The 13,155-nt window shown below is 48.7% G+C and overlaps 1 long non-coding RNA gene and 2 other non-coding genes across 7 annotated transcripts; all 3 read left to right on the forward strand.

Moving 5' to 3' along the window:
• The first annotated feature begins 5,525 nt into the window (after window positions 1-5,525).
• On the forward strand, window positions 5,526-11,427 carry LOC106731166. 5 transcript variants are annotated; one of them, XR_004313226.1, is made up of 7 exons: window positions 5,526-5,663; window positions 6,315-6,474; window positions 7,897-8,090; window positions 8,218-8,296; window positions 9,576-9,654; window positions 10,694-10,956; window positions 11,035-11,427. It is a non-coding gene; the product is annotated as an uncharacterized LOC106731166 (long non-coding RNA). The 5 variants fall into 5 exon arrangements; XR_004313225.1 differs by having other exon boundaries at window positions 7,897-8,296; XR_004313228.1 differs by lacking the exons at window positions 7,897-8,090; window positions 8,218-8,296 and having other exon boundaries at window positions 11,035-11,156; window positions 11,243-11,427.
• Window positions 7,006-7,138, forward strand: LOC116658065. Its single transcript, XR_004313266.1, has one exon. It is a non-coding gene; the product is annotated as a small nucleolar RNA SNORA71 (small nucleolar RNA).
• LOC116658066 lies at window positions 9,876-10,009 on the forward strand. Its single transcript, XR_004313267.1, has one exon. It is a non-coding gene; the product is annotated as a small nucleolar RNA SNORA71 (small nucleolar RNA).
• Window positions 11,428-13,155: the final 1,728 nt, after the last annotated feature.

Consider the following 13,155-nt stretch of genomic DNA (forward strand, 5'->3'; position numbering starts at 1 on the left):
GGCCTGTGTCTTGGCATGTTTTGGGGTCTCCAGCAGCCCCAGGCCCTCACTGGATGCTCTGACAGACTGAGATGAGACAGAGGGTCTCCCCACCAGGGTCAGCTGCCACCGAGGTCTCAGCACCGCCTCCTCCCTGGGTCCCCTAGCTGGGCCTCTCAGTCATTTTTGCTTCTGGTTCATTTCTGTCCGGAGCTGAAGGCCCCTGGAGAGGGGATCATTGTGGGCTCGATGAAGGTATAAATGGCTCAGGCCTCTGTCATGGGGACAAGCATGAGAAAAGTGACCCTCTCTCTTCAGAAACTGGCAGGTCTGGGCCCTGGGGGAATAGAGTCCTTGTGAAAGACTGATAACCTTGGCAAGTGACATCGGACTTTCCTTCTATCAGTAGTGGACAATCCTGGAAAGCAACCTCCTTGACTAATGAATCTGGATGGTCTTAGCAAATTAACTTGGGCTTCCCTGGACAACAACTTTGGACCTTTTTTGCTAACTAAATAATTGAGATGTTTGTGGCTAATTGCTTAAATCTTCCTGGCTAGAGAATTGTTAATTTTCTTTCCTGAGTATTTGGGTGTTCCAGGATAATGATATTTGACTTTGACTCATTATCTTTCACCATGGTAGCTGACTGCATCAGTTTAAGACCTTGGGTTTTTCCAGGCCAAGTGCAGAAGACAACCCTGGCTATTCTTCTGGGACTTCTAGGATAAAAATAGAAGAATTCTTCTATGATTTCACCATTATGTATGAGATTGCCTGATGGCTTATGATATATATTCTATTTTTAGAATTCTAAGAATTTTTAAAGTTATGAATGAATATTAATTTTTATCAAATTATGATACTCAAGATGATGAAGGGTGATGGTAGCTAAAATGTATTACTAGCTTACAATAAGCCAACAACTATTAAAAAAAAGCACTTATTCATGCATTTTAATGTATTATTTTTCCTATTTTTAAATTTTTTAATTGTAAAATACACAGATGGTAAATAAAATTTACCGACTTAACCATTTTTAAATATTCATTTCAGTGGTGTCAAGTACATTCACACTATTGTGCAATCAATCCCCCAAATTCTTTTCATCTTGCAAAACTGAAATTCTGTGCCCATCAACCAACAACTCCCCATTCCTTCCTCCCCTCAGCCCCTGACAGCCATCATTCTGCTTTCTGTCTCTGAACTAGACTGCTCTAGGAAACTCGTATAAGTGGAATCATACAGTATTTGTCCTTTTGTAACTGGCTTATTTCACTTAGCATAAGGTCGTTAAGTTTCCTCCATGTTGTAGCAGGTGTCAGAATTTCCTTTCTTTTAGGGCTGAATAATATTCCATTGTATGCATCGACCACATTTTGTTTATCCATTTAGCCATCAATGGACACTTGAGTAGATTCTGCCTTTTGGCTATTGTGAATAGTAGTGCTATGCACACAGGTGGACAAACGTTTCTTTAAGACCCTGCTTAAAAGAAAAAAACAGACCCTGCTTTCAGTTGTTTTGAGAATATATTCATAAGTGGAATTGTTGGAGCATATGGTAATTCTATTTTTAACTTTTTGAGCAACCAGCATACTGTTTTCCATAGTGGCTGCACCATTTTGTACATTTTATCTATCTTAGGGGAGAAGGGTATAGCTCAATGATAGAGCACATGCCTAGCATGCACGAGGTCATGGGTTCAATCCCCAGTACATCAGCTAAATAAATAAAAGCAATAATAAATAAATAAATAAACCTAATTATCTCCCCCTCCAAAAAACAAAACAACAAAAAATAACAAATAAATAAATAAATAAATAAACCTAATTACCCCCTCCCTAAAAAACAAGAAAAACAAAAAAGTAAAATAAAGTATTTTATCTATTTTAAAACTGAAAAACTGAGGTTCAGAAAGATGAAGTAACTTGTGAATAAAGTTAAAATGCAGTAGAGAAAAATTGTAAGTGTGTCTGCTGTATTAGTTCCCGAGGGCTGCCATAATAAAGTCCCATAAACTGGGCAGCTTAAAATGACAGAAATTTATTCTCTCACTCTTCAGAAGTCTAAAAGTCTCAAATCAACATGTCGGCAAAGCCATGCTCCTTCTGAAACTCAGAGCAGGATTATTCCTGGCCTCTTCCTAGCTTTTGAGGGTGTTTGTCAATCCTGTAGCTACATCACTCCAATTTCTACCCCTTATCACGTGACACTCTCCCGGAGTGTCTTCCTCCTCATTGATAAGGACACTAGTCATATGGGATTAATGGTCCTCCCTCCATCAACATGACCACATTTTAATTTACATCTTAATTACATCTTCAAAGACTATTTCCATGTACGGTCACATTCCCAGGTACCAGGTGTTAGGACTTTGTAACACATCTTTGCGGGGAACATAATTCAATCCATAATATCTGTGTCCCTCCCAATTCTGTGATATTTACCACATTCTTGACCTCCTAATGTGGTATACTAGTAGACTTCCCAATAGGAAATTCTGCTTGCATTCATAGGACAGACTTTATTTGATATTGGTGGATTATTAGACTATAAGCTTGGAGGAAGGGAAATGCAATGAGTTTCTCTCATTCATCCTTTTACCTCCCAGTCATTATATAAAAACAAAAACAAAGAACCAGTGTTAGAAATGTGGTGCCTTTATGGGGAAAAATCATTAACTGAACAGTTGTTTGGGGAATTATTTAGGCGATAGTTTTCATGTTGTTCTTTTTTCTCTTTTTTCCTTTTTTTGCCTTACCCATCTATCAATTTATTACAATTCCAAAGACGATGCAATATTATATTTCATTATTTCTTTTAGAATATTTATTTTTGTGTTGACAATCTTAGGCTGACAGCAAAAATTGCATCTCAGCCTTTTTTTTTAATTAAGTATAGTTTCTTTACAATGTTGTGTTAGTTACTGGTGTACAACATAGAGATTCAGTTATACATATATATTCTTTTTCACTTTTTATTATAGGTTATTATAAGCTGTTGAATATAGTTCTCTGTGCTATACGGTAGGACCTTGTTGTTTACCTGTTCTGCATATAGTAGTTTGTATCTGCTAATCCCAAACTCCCAATTTATCCCTCCCCTGTCTTTTTCATTTTGGTAACCATTTGTTTGTTTTCTATGTTTGTGAGTCTCTTACTGTTTCTTTTTTCTTTTTTTTTTTTAATGGACGTACCAGGTATTGAATCCACTACCTCGTGCATGCTAAACATGCACTCTACCACCAAGCTATTTCCCAACCCTCTCTTTCTGTTTTGTAAATAATTTCATTTGTGTCACTTTTTTTAGATTCTACATATAAATTATAGCAGATGATATTTGTCTTTCTCTATCTTACTTACTTTAGTTAGTATGATAATCTCTAGGTCCATCCGTGTTGCTGCAACTGGCATTATTTCATTTTTTATGGCTAAGTAGTATTCCATTGTGTGTGTGTTTGTGCGTGTGTGTGTGTGTGTATCACATCTTTTTATTTTTTTATTCTTTATATATCACATCTTCTTTATCCAGTTATCTGTCTATGGGCATTTACATTGCTTCCATGTCTTGCCTATTGTACATAGTGTTGCTGTGAACATTGGGGTGTTGTTCCTTTTTCAATTTCCTGCACAATCTGGCTGTGGTTGACAGCTGTTGGGCACACCCACCAGCACGGTGCCACACCGAGAGGAGGTGTTCAATTACCACATATTGAATGAATAAATGAATGAATACAAGGTACACTGGCTCAGCAGTGCTCTGTCCCCTTTTTTCTGCTACTGTTCTGTCTTGATGATCAGTGGCTCCAAGTGAGTGGTGGCTCCTCCTCCCCCTACAGCCACTTTAAGCCCCCTAGGGCCACTCTGAAAAAGGCTTGGTCCAGGCAGACCTAATAATAACCAGCCTACTTCTGCCTGAGTGGCCCCCCAACACATCCCCTCCTGGCCAAAGACCCACTTGAAATATACATCCCTTCTGGGATATACATCCCTGTGGAGAGTTCACTGCAGTTTTATTTCTAATGTCCGCAGACACATCAGCTGGCTGACAAATGAGGGCAAGCCACTGTGTGTGGACTGTTGTCTGAATGCCAAGAGCAAAGGCTGTCACAACACATTTATTTCGAGACCTCAACATGTTGCCCTGTTTGCTGGGATTCCCCAGTTAGATAGGCCAGTGTTGTAAGTGGGAAAGTCAGCCGGGATAAGCAAAATGCCCACAGTGCCTCATGCAACAGCCAACACCCCCCCTCCCAATGGAATACCTTAATAACTGGCCACTGGGGGCAAGTTAAAGAAAAGACTCAGGATTTAGCCAGGAGTGTGGGTGACACTAACTTATGCTAAAAAAAAAATTGCATTATTAGAAAGCTCATGTAATTGAACAAGAGGAAGGGCAGAAGTGGAGCTGAGCTTGCAAGACAATGAACACCAGGGACTGAAATTCCACTAGGACACTCTGTCCCGCACCCCTCGCCCCTGGCCTGTGTGTGGACTTCTGACTTTACATTCACTCCATTTCTTGCATATAGTAGAGGAGGGCACATGCTAGGTTTGCCCTGAAATACATCTCCATCCATCTTCCACCAAAGGTAGGCAGGACTGCCACACGTGGTCAAACATACTGTTCTCAAACTTTTTACTCTCTGCTTTGACTGTACTAAGTCATTTTTCTCATTCCTAAAATTGTTTGGCTATGTTGCTGTCAATATGGTTCTGCCATTTTAGTTTCTGCTCTTGTTTATTGATTTTACTTTAGTTGGATCATTTCAATTGTCCTTGTTCTCATTTTTTAAGCCCTGAGGAGCCAAGAACAGACTGAGACATGTGGAATTTATCTTACATTTCAGAACCAAGTGAATCCCTCTCCCATTGCAACAATGAGATTTTCTTTTCTTCTCTTGTGTCAACCTTTAAAGATCATCTTTTACAGGCCATGCAATGAGATGTCCTGTCCAGTTTCCAGTTTCTTCACATACCAACACATACATCCGCTCCCCCATTCCCTTCCCCTACTTCAGCTTCTAAGCCTTCATCTTCCTCCCTTTTCTGAACATCTTTCTGTTCTCCCTTCCTATCTGAGGCCTTCAAACCCCACCAAGACACACCACCGCTGAGAAGCCACCTTAATGTGCAAACTGATGGAAGTTATGACTCTACTCATAGCCACATTAGCCTCCATGCTTCTTTAGGATCCATGCTTTTTCACACTCGAGATACAAAATTAAAGAAGAAAGTATAGTTTTCCCAGCTTGTGTCTGATGCCCAACCCTTTGTCAGGGGAGGGCGGGACACCATAATTAACATTCTCAGCAAGACTGAATTCAACAGGAAGAGTGAATGACAAAAGAAAATCAGGGACAAGGAGTAGACAGGTCAAAACTACAGCTGTCCTATCCATTTAATACTCAGATGGATGGTAGGGAAGAAGGGAAGATGCTTGGCTGCTTGGCTGCTTGGCGGGCCAGAGTTTCAGCTCCGATCCACGAGGGGGCGCAAGGCCCTGCTTGCGCAGGTTCCGCCCGAGGAGACGCCGCTCTAGGCCGCAGCCAGCGCTCCCACTGCATTTCTGCCGGCGCCGAACCGAGGGAGGATGGGTACTGTATCCGTCTCTCCCCGAACTGTTCAGTAGTTTCGTTTACCAGGCCCTTTGACCCGCCGCCGGCAGTCTCGCCGCCCCACGTGAGTCACTGCGTGGTCGCGCTGCCCAGGGACCCCTGGCGGCCTCCAAGGCCGGTGCTCCGTCCCCACATCCCCGACAGGAGGGGAAACTGAGGCGGCAGGCGGCGGGGAGCTTCGGCCGCAGGTCGGCTCTGAGCCCAGGCCCGCTCCAGCTCCCGAGCCGGTCTCCTCCTCCGGATGTGGACTTCTCGGAGCTCGTGTCCCCGACAAAGGGGTGTCGGGTCACCGCGCCACCGGCCGGCGCTGCTTCGGAGCGTCGTGTCCCCCGGCCTCACCCGCCCAGTGAGGAGACTTGTGCCCGCTGAGGGCGAGAGACCCTTGGACCTGAGGTCCCGGAGGGGGTCGTGCGGAGCCCGCGTGAACCCGGCCCGAGGGGCGCCAGAACCCCCTGACTCTCCCTGCCCATCACCTCCGACTCCAGCGTTTCATCCCCCAAAGCCACCAGTCGGTTACAGACCAAGTGTTCTCGTGACCGTTAGCCTGTTTTTCTCAATAACCTTTAAAGGAAAGCGTTCAAACCTCCATTTTACGGACGGGTTGTTTGAGCTTTAAATGAGGACGCCCCCCCCCCCCAGCGCCCCAGAAGGCCGAGTCTGGCTCCCTGCCCCCCTGCTTTGCGCTCAAGCCCTTTCCCACGCTTTCCCTGCCTAGGCCTCGCGAGCTCCCGGCTGCGTCGGAGACAGATGAAGACCCTCCCTCGGACGGCTTTGCTGGGCCTGCCTCAGCCAGCACCCCCTTCTGTCCTGCGGGTCCCTGACCCGCCCTGCCTGATGCACCCCCACTGTGTGCAGGGGCTGAGGCTGTCCCCTGGGTAAGTGCTGCTGCTCCTGGGGACCTTGAACTGGGGCTGTTTCCTGCGGGCCCCACGGCAGAGAGGGTGGTCCTGGGGCTGGGAGGGGGAAAGGGGTTCTGGGAGGTGTCTTGCAAAGCCCTTGTTCAGGAGGATGGGGCTGGGTTTGGGGTCCAGAAAGGCCTGGGTTCAGATCGTGACTCAGCCCTTCGTTAGCGGTGGAATCTTGGCTGAGCTTTACTTTCCGGGATGGGAGGGGCACGTGCTCTGGGAGGACAGTGGCCTGGTGTGTGTTTTTCTGTTTCTGAACCCACAGTGGCTGGCACATAGTAGATCCTCAGTTGATATCTGTAGGGTGGATGAACAATTGAGGCGTTTTAATCTGAAATTGGTCTTGCTGTGGCCTCTTTTAATGAGGGGAGATGGAATCTCTATGAGGAGATGATAGTGCTGGGGGTCGCGGGCTTGGCTGGGCAGCTTTTTCCTGCCTGGGCAGATCGCCGGCTGCTCACATGGGCTCCTCTGCCTGGCTCCCCTTCTGCCGTTTTCTGCCCCTACATTCGAAAGTGATCGCGGGCTGCCTGTGCCCTGGTCATTGATAGTGCAGGGAGAGGAATCGCTGAAAGCGTTTCCCCGTGTTTGGAGGGTCCATCCTGTCCCTTCCAAACTCTGGAGCTTTCCCACACCTCCTTCCTCCCCCCACCTCTCAGATGCCTCCTGGCACCTGGTGTCTACTGAGTGCCTGGCTGCTGAGATGTTTTTAAAAAAACGGATAAAGCAAGGGTTGTGTCTAAGGACCTATGGGCTTGCTGTGGAGCCACTGATGAGTGATTGCCACCAAGGGCATCCCTCCAGGAAGCCATTTCTGCCTCCCCCCTCCCCTTTCCAGGTCCTGAGTACTGCATGTTTTGTGGTGTGACGTAGCCTGGGAAGTGACTTGCTGTGGGTTGAGGGCACCAAGTCATACTTTGTGAAAATCATTGGTTTTATTGTCTTTTTGTCTCTCTCTGCTCTGATCCTGAGATTAGCATCTGAGTCTCACCTCTTTGTAGGCTCAGTGACTAGCAGGTGTCCAGTGCTCAGCTGCTGTGGAACAACTGCCCAGTGGGAGGGAAGGAAAGGAGAGATGGGGTGGCGGGGCCATCACATCGTGGAACATCAGGGAAAGACTGCTTGTGAGCCCCTGGGAGGGGGGGCACTTTCTATGTTTCCTTCTCCTGGAGATGTTCTTCCTTTTGGCCAGTATTCCTTCATTGGAGTTCATTGGATTCCATTGGAGGCCCCTTGGCATGAGATAGAGCCCAGTCCACCAGGGGAGACTTTTTGCTGTTATGGCAGCTGGAACCAGAGCAGTAATGAAATTGGACAAGGCTTAGATAGATGCCAGACCTCACCTTCACAGGCGACCTGAGGTGCTCCTGCCCCTGTGCCCTCCCTGCCCAGGCCAGACACTGCCTGTCAGATGTTGCACCCTTCCAAACCTGTCCTGGAGATTCCATCCTGTTCAAGATCCAGCTTTCAGAACCTGTACAGTGTCATCAGAGTTTGCACAAAAGATGATCTGCCCCAGATAAGCTGTTGTCCCATGTGGAGTGGAAGCTTCCTTCCTGTTCATGAGAAGACGGTGTGGCTCGTAGGTTGGTAACAATAGCCCACATTTGTGGAGTGGCTGGTTACTGGGCCAGATACTCCGTGGGTTTGCCAGGGCACGTTGTGACCAGGTGGCATCTAGGTCTCTCATCCAGGGTTTCTCATTTGGTGCAGAGGAGGCAGCATGGTGCATAGGGTCCTTGAGAGGTGTCTCCATCCTGTCAGGAAGCGGCTGGACCATGGTGCTGCTGGGGTGAGCTGTGCTCTCCAGGGATCTGGGGCTTTGCATCCCATGAGGTCCATGCAGGTCCCCCAGTGTGATGTAGTCTGGGAAGTAGTCCTGGTCCTCATTTTGTACCCTCTCTGGGGCCTTTGAGAATGCTCTGAAGTTCCAGGAGTTCCTGTTCTTGCACTTGGTTCTGAGAGCCCTTGGGAAGCCCTTCCCCCAAATTGATAACGTTGGTAGCAGAATGTGTGAGTCAAAAGCATGAAAAGGGAGGGGGAGGGTTTAGCCCAAGTGGTAGAGTGCATGCTTGGCATGCACGAGATCCTGGGTTCAATCCCCAGTACTTTCTCCAAATGTAAATAAATAAACCCAATTACCTCCCCCATAAAGAAAAAAGAGGGGAAAAAAAGCATGAATAGGGTTTTGGCATACCCTCCTGTACCCAGGTCTCAGTCGCTTCTCTGCCTCCTCCTACTTTTGGGACCTTCTATTATTGCTGGTTTCATCCTCCAGAAAGCAAGAACTCAATGAGGCCATTTGTCTTCAGATCACATAGTCCATCTTTTACAGCCTACCGACCCTATCATTTTTCTGTCAGAGGTGTTCTCCGTTTGTCCCTCTTGTCCGGGACATGTTAAAGGATTGCAGGATTGGAAGCAGTTGCTGAGTCCTTGTAGTCAGTTTGGCTGACTGCTCCAGGCCTCTGCTGCTGGCCTTTTTTAGCAAGCCCTCTGTCCTTTCCTGCCCTTACACTTGGGAAGTGATCACGGGCTGCCCATGTCCTTGTTCACTGGTGGGCAGGCAGCGGAAACGTGGAAAGGGTTGTTCTGCCCTTGGAGGGTCCACATCCTCACCTTCTAGTTGCAGGAGCTTTCCTGCACACACTTTGGGCCTGCAGGGCCTTGGTCGCTGTCCTGTGTGCATTAGTGTCATTGTTGGGGCTTCCACTTCCTGCCTCTGCTGTTGGGAACCAGGCTACGTGTGCCCAGTTCCCCTGGATACCCAGTTGCTGCCAGTCAGCCACGGGACGTTCCGTAAACATGGCCTTGGCATCGGCATCCTTTTTCCGCCTGTCACTGATTTAGTTGCACACTGATCATAGTTGGCCACCCTGCTGTAGACAGTCCACTGTCTCCTTCAGAGTTAACTGCTGTCCTTTTTGTGAGGAAGTAGTGTGTCTGGGAAATAACAACAGCTTTTGCAGAATGTTTACCATCTTGTCACTCCTGTACTGAGCCCTTCCCTGATGCCTGCCCAGCCCTGCTTGAGCAGGGACAAGTCGGGTGCTCATTCTTGGCTTCTTCAGTTGCAGATGAGTCCACTGTGTGCAGAGGCGTCATGGAAGTTGCTATGTTGGGAACATTCTAGACCCCAGTGTCCTTGAGGTAAGATCTCTGGTCCATTCTCTGCAGTGTTGGTTCCTCACATCTGGTAGTCATGTGTGTGTGTTCCCAGGGGGGCTCTGGGTGAAGATGTAGTGGGGCTGAGAGGTGAGATGAAGGTGGTACCCACAAGTCCTCAGGTCCTCTCACCCACCCCAGTGACTCAGCCTATTCCCTGGCCACTGCCACCTGCTTCTCTTCCTGGATCTCTCTGCCTTGTTCGCACCTGCATTCAAAAGTGACCACGGGCTGCCTGTGCTCTGGTCGTTGCTGATGCAGGGAGAGGAATTGGGGAAAGCAGTTTCCCGTGTTTGGAGGGTCCACACCTGTCCCTTTCAAATGCTGGCGCTTTCACACACTCCGGCTTCTCTCCAGCCAGTGCTTTCGGCTCTCAGGCCCCGGGGGCTGCCGAGTGAGAGGCAGTGAGGGGACTTGGAGCTCACCCTCCTGTTATCAGAGCCAGGCTGTGTCCGTGTCAGGTTGAGGTACTTCTGGGGGCGGAAGGAGCCAGGATGAATCACGCATAACAAATGAGCGCCATGCTGGGTGGTATATAGTGATTGCCATGAGGTTTTCAAAGGGAGCAGCTTTTTGGAGGTGGTAGACCTGGGCAGGCCCTGAAGGAGGCAGGTGTGAGAGGCAGTGGGAAGGTCTTTGAGGGGAGGGAGGAGCACGAGGATGATTTGAGGCTGGGGTTAGTGAGAGTGCCTGGGGAGTCAGGTGTGCAGGCAAGTAATGACGGTGTAGGGGGACGGCTGCTGGGGTGGTGGTCCCCACTCCTGACACAGGGTGGTGGGGCCCAGTGGGAGGTGCTCCTGAGAGCAAGCTCTCCAGCTATGTCTCTGCCAATTACTCCATCTGCTCTGTTGCCCTGAAAAGGTCCATTTTTTAAAGACAAGGTTTTTTTTGTTTTGTTTTGTGTTTTAAATGGAGGTACTGGGAATTGAATCCAGGACCTCATGCGTGCGTAATGCTAACACACACTCTACCACTGAGCTATACCCCCACCCCTAAGACAGGGTTTATTTCGACTCTTCTCTAGGAGGATTGATATTCCTTCCTGAGCCAAGTTTGGTGTGAAAAAAAACGTGCAGCTCATCCCTGACTTAGTGGGGGCAGTCTCACGGATGTCGGCTTGAAGAAAGATAAGGTAACGCTGGAGAGCAAATCCTTGTCGTGAGCTCCTCATCACCCTCAGGGTGCTGCCTGGGACCTGGACTTGGTTGGAAGAAGCCTCAAAGGAAAACAGTGGCCCCCCTCAGGATGGTGACCTGGGTCCCAGCTCCCTGGAGGGGCCTCCTCGTGGTGAGTTACTGCCAAGTCGGCTTGTGTTTCTGAGATGGAAATTCCAAGCTGCTGGCCTCATCTGACTCTCTCCTTTAGGTTATTTTGGGGCTGATCACAGACACTGTGTAGCAGAGCGAAGAATGATGTTGCCACATGACCGTCACCAGACCTTCTATCTTCCATTGGCTCAGCACAGAATGGAAGGACTTCGCAGCTCTGTAAAGGGGGCAGATGGAATGTCCTGGGACTCTAGGGACTTGGGGTTCAGAGCTGAAGACCTTCACTTAGCTCTGCCTCTCCCCAGCAGGTGCCACAGAGCGCTGCGGACCCAGAAAACTGGTTTCCTTCCATCTGGACCAGGTCATCCAGTGGCCTCCATGTCCCCCTGCCTACTGCTATGTAGCTTTTTAGAACCAAGAGTTTGTGTTGGAGTTTCTGTGTGTGCATCTTGTCCTCTCATCCACTTCAGTAAATCTTGAAGCTGCCCAACTGCTTGCTTTTTGGTTTTCTTTTTTTAATCACTGCTTGCATGTGCCAGGATGGATGTGTATAGAACCAGTGGTGGGTCACAGGGGCAGATCTTCCAGTTTTCACTCATTGAGAGTTTCCAGTTAACACATTCCTGAGGGTTGACCTAGGGACGGGGGAGGGGACGTAGAATTCACATGAGGTTGAACAGTTCCAACTGAGCTTCTGAGGCTCGGGTTTAAGAGAGAAGGAAACTGTTAGAATTGTTGCCTGAGGTACATTTGGACAGGGCTTTGGAAAAGAGGAGGATGTTAAGGGTGGGCACAGAGACAGAGTCGGGCTGAAGTCCTTAAGGAAGGCAAGAGAGCCCTGAGCTCTGGGGGTGGATTTAGGGAGATGGTTTTGAGCAGGAGTGGGAGGGGGGTATGCGAGGAACAGCTGCCCTCGGGAGAACTCTGGGGGTCCAGTGGGCAGAGGCCAGGTGTTGGGCTTACCCTGCTGTTACTGCGAGGCAGATCTGGATCTGGTCTTTGGGGATTCAGGTTTGTGACAGTAATGGCAATGGTGTGCTTTATACCCTCTGGGTGTGAGTTACTCTCATTTTTCAGGTGTTGTCCATACAGAGGACCCTTCCCAAATGCCTTGGTGGAAAGGGATGAGTTCACTGTCCATTCCTTCCACTGATAATGAAATCACCTTGACGGGCTGACGTGGAAACCAGGTGGTCAGGCCCACCTTTGTGAGATCAGCACCTTGATGGCCTGTGTCAGCAGGAGGCATTCTTGAGGCCTGGGGGTCTACTCTGCCAGCCAGTCCCGGCAGAGGGCCTTATTTCTGCCTTGCCCCCTCCTGGATTCCTACCAAGGGCCATCCGACACCTCCCCTTTGCTCTCTTGAAGACCCCTGACCTACTCCGACTCCTCTCTGGGCCAGTTTCATCCCCCCATGGCATGAGTCCTCCGGTGAAAAAGGACCATGTTTCCCCCAATTTGGCCACAATCTCTTCTTTTCCAGTGAGGTTTCACTGCAGGTTGTTGCCTTCACATTTGGAGACCTCTCTCTAATACTGACTGTCCCCTCTCAGTACTCAGCAGCTTCCTAACAGCTTTTGGTAGCATTGTCTATGCCCCATTCCCCTCCCCTTTATTCTACTTACTCTCTTATAGTTTTGTTGACCCCTCCCCCACCTCAGTCCTGTAGCCTGGGGTCCCTGATGCCGTTTTATCTGTGTTCTGTAGAAGAGGCAGCGGTGGAGGGCAGGAGAGGAGGAGGCCAGAGGGCAGTGGTTGGTGAAATGGTGGTGGGGACGGGAGTCACCAGGCATGATCTCTCACTGTGGCTTAGCCCGAGGGTACCAAAATTTCCTGCCTAATAAGCCAGACTGGTCAATTTGTAGAGGTTTCTCTCATTCCTTGCTGTGTTGCCGTGTCACCCTGGTGTGATGACTGGACATGGGGGTCAGTGAAGTCATGCATTAGAAGCACTGATTGCAGTCCCGCACACAGTAAGCACTCAGTGAAGGACAGGTCTTTTTGATCATTAACTTATCCACTTTCAAGTTATAAATGATGCTTGCCCCTGACCTAGCCTCTTAGGTCTGCCCTCCCCTGCCCTCAGCCCCAGCATAGACATCCCACTCTCCCTGGGAGACACACGGGGCCCTCTTCGCTGCCGTGGTCTGCTGTCCACCCTCATCTCACACCTCACGCCTTGCAGCATCACAGGCCCCGGACAAACTACCACTTAAGA

This window comes from Camelus ferus, chromosome 19 (genome assembly GCF_009834535.1).
Source record: "Camelus ferus isolate YT-003-E chromosome 19, BCGSAC_Cfer_1.0, whole genome shotgun sequence".
In the NCBI taxonomy this organism is placed as follows: Eukaryota; Metazoa; Chordata; class Mammalia; order Artiodactyla; family Camelidae; genus Camelus; species Camelus ferus.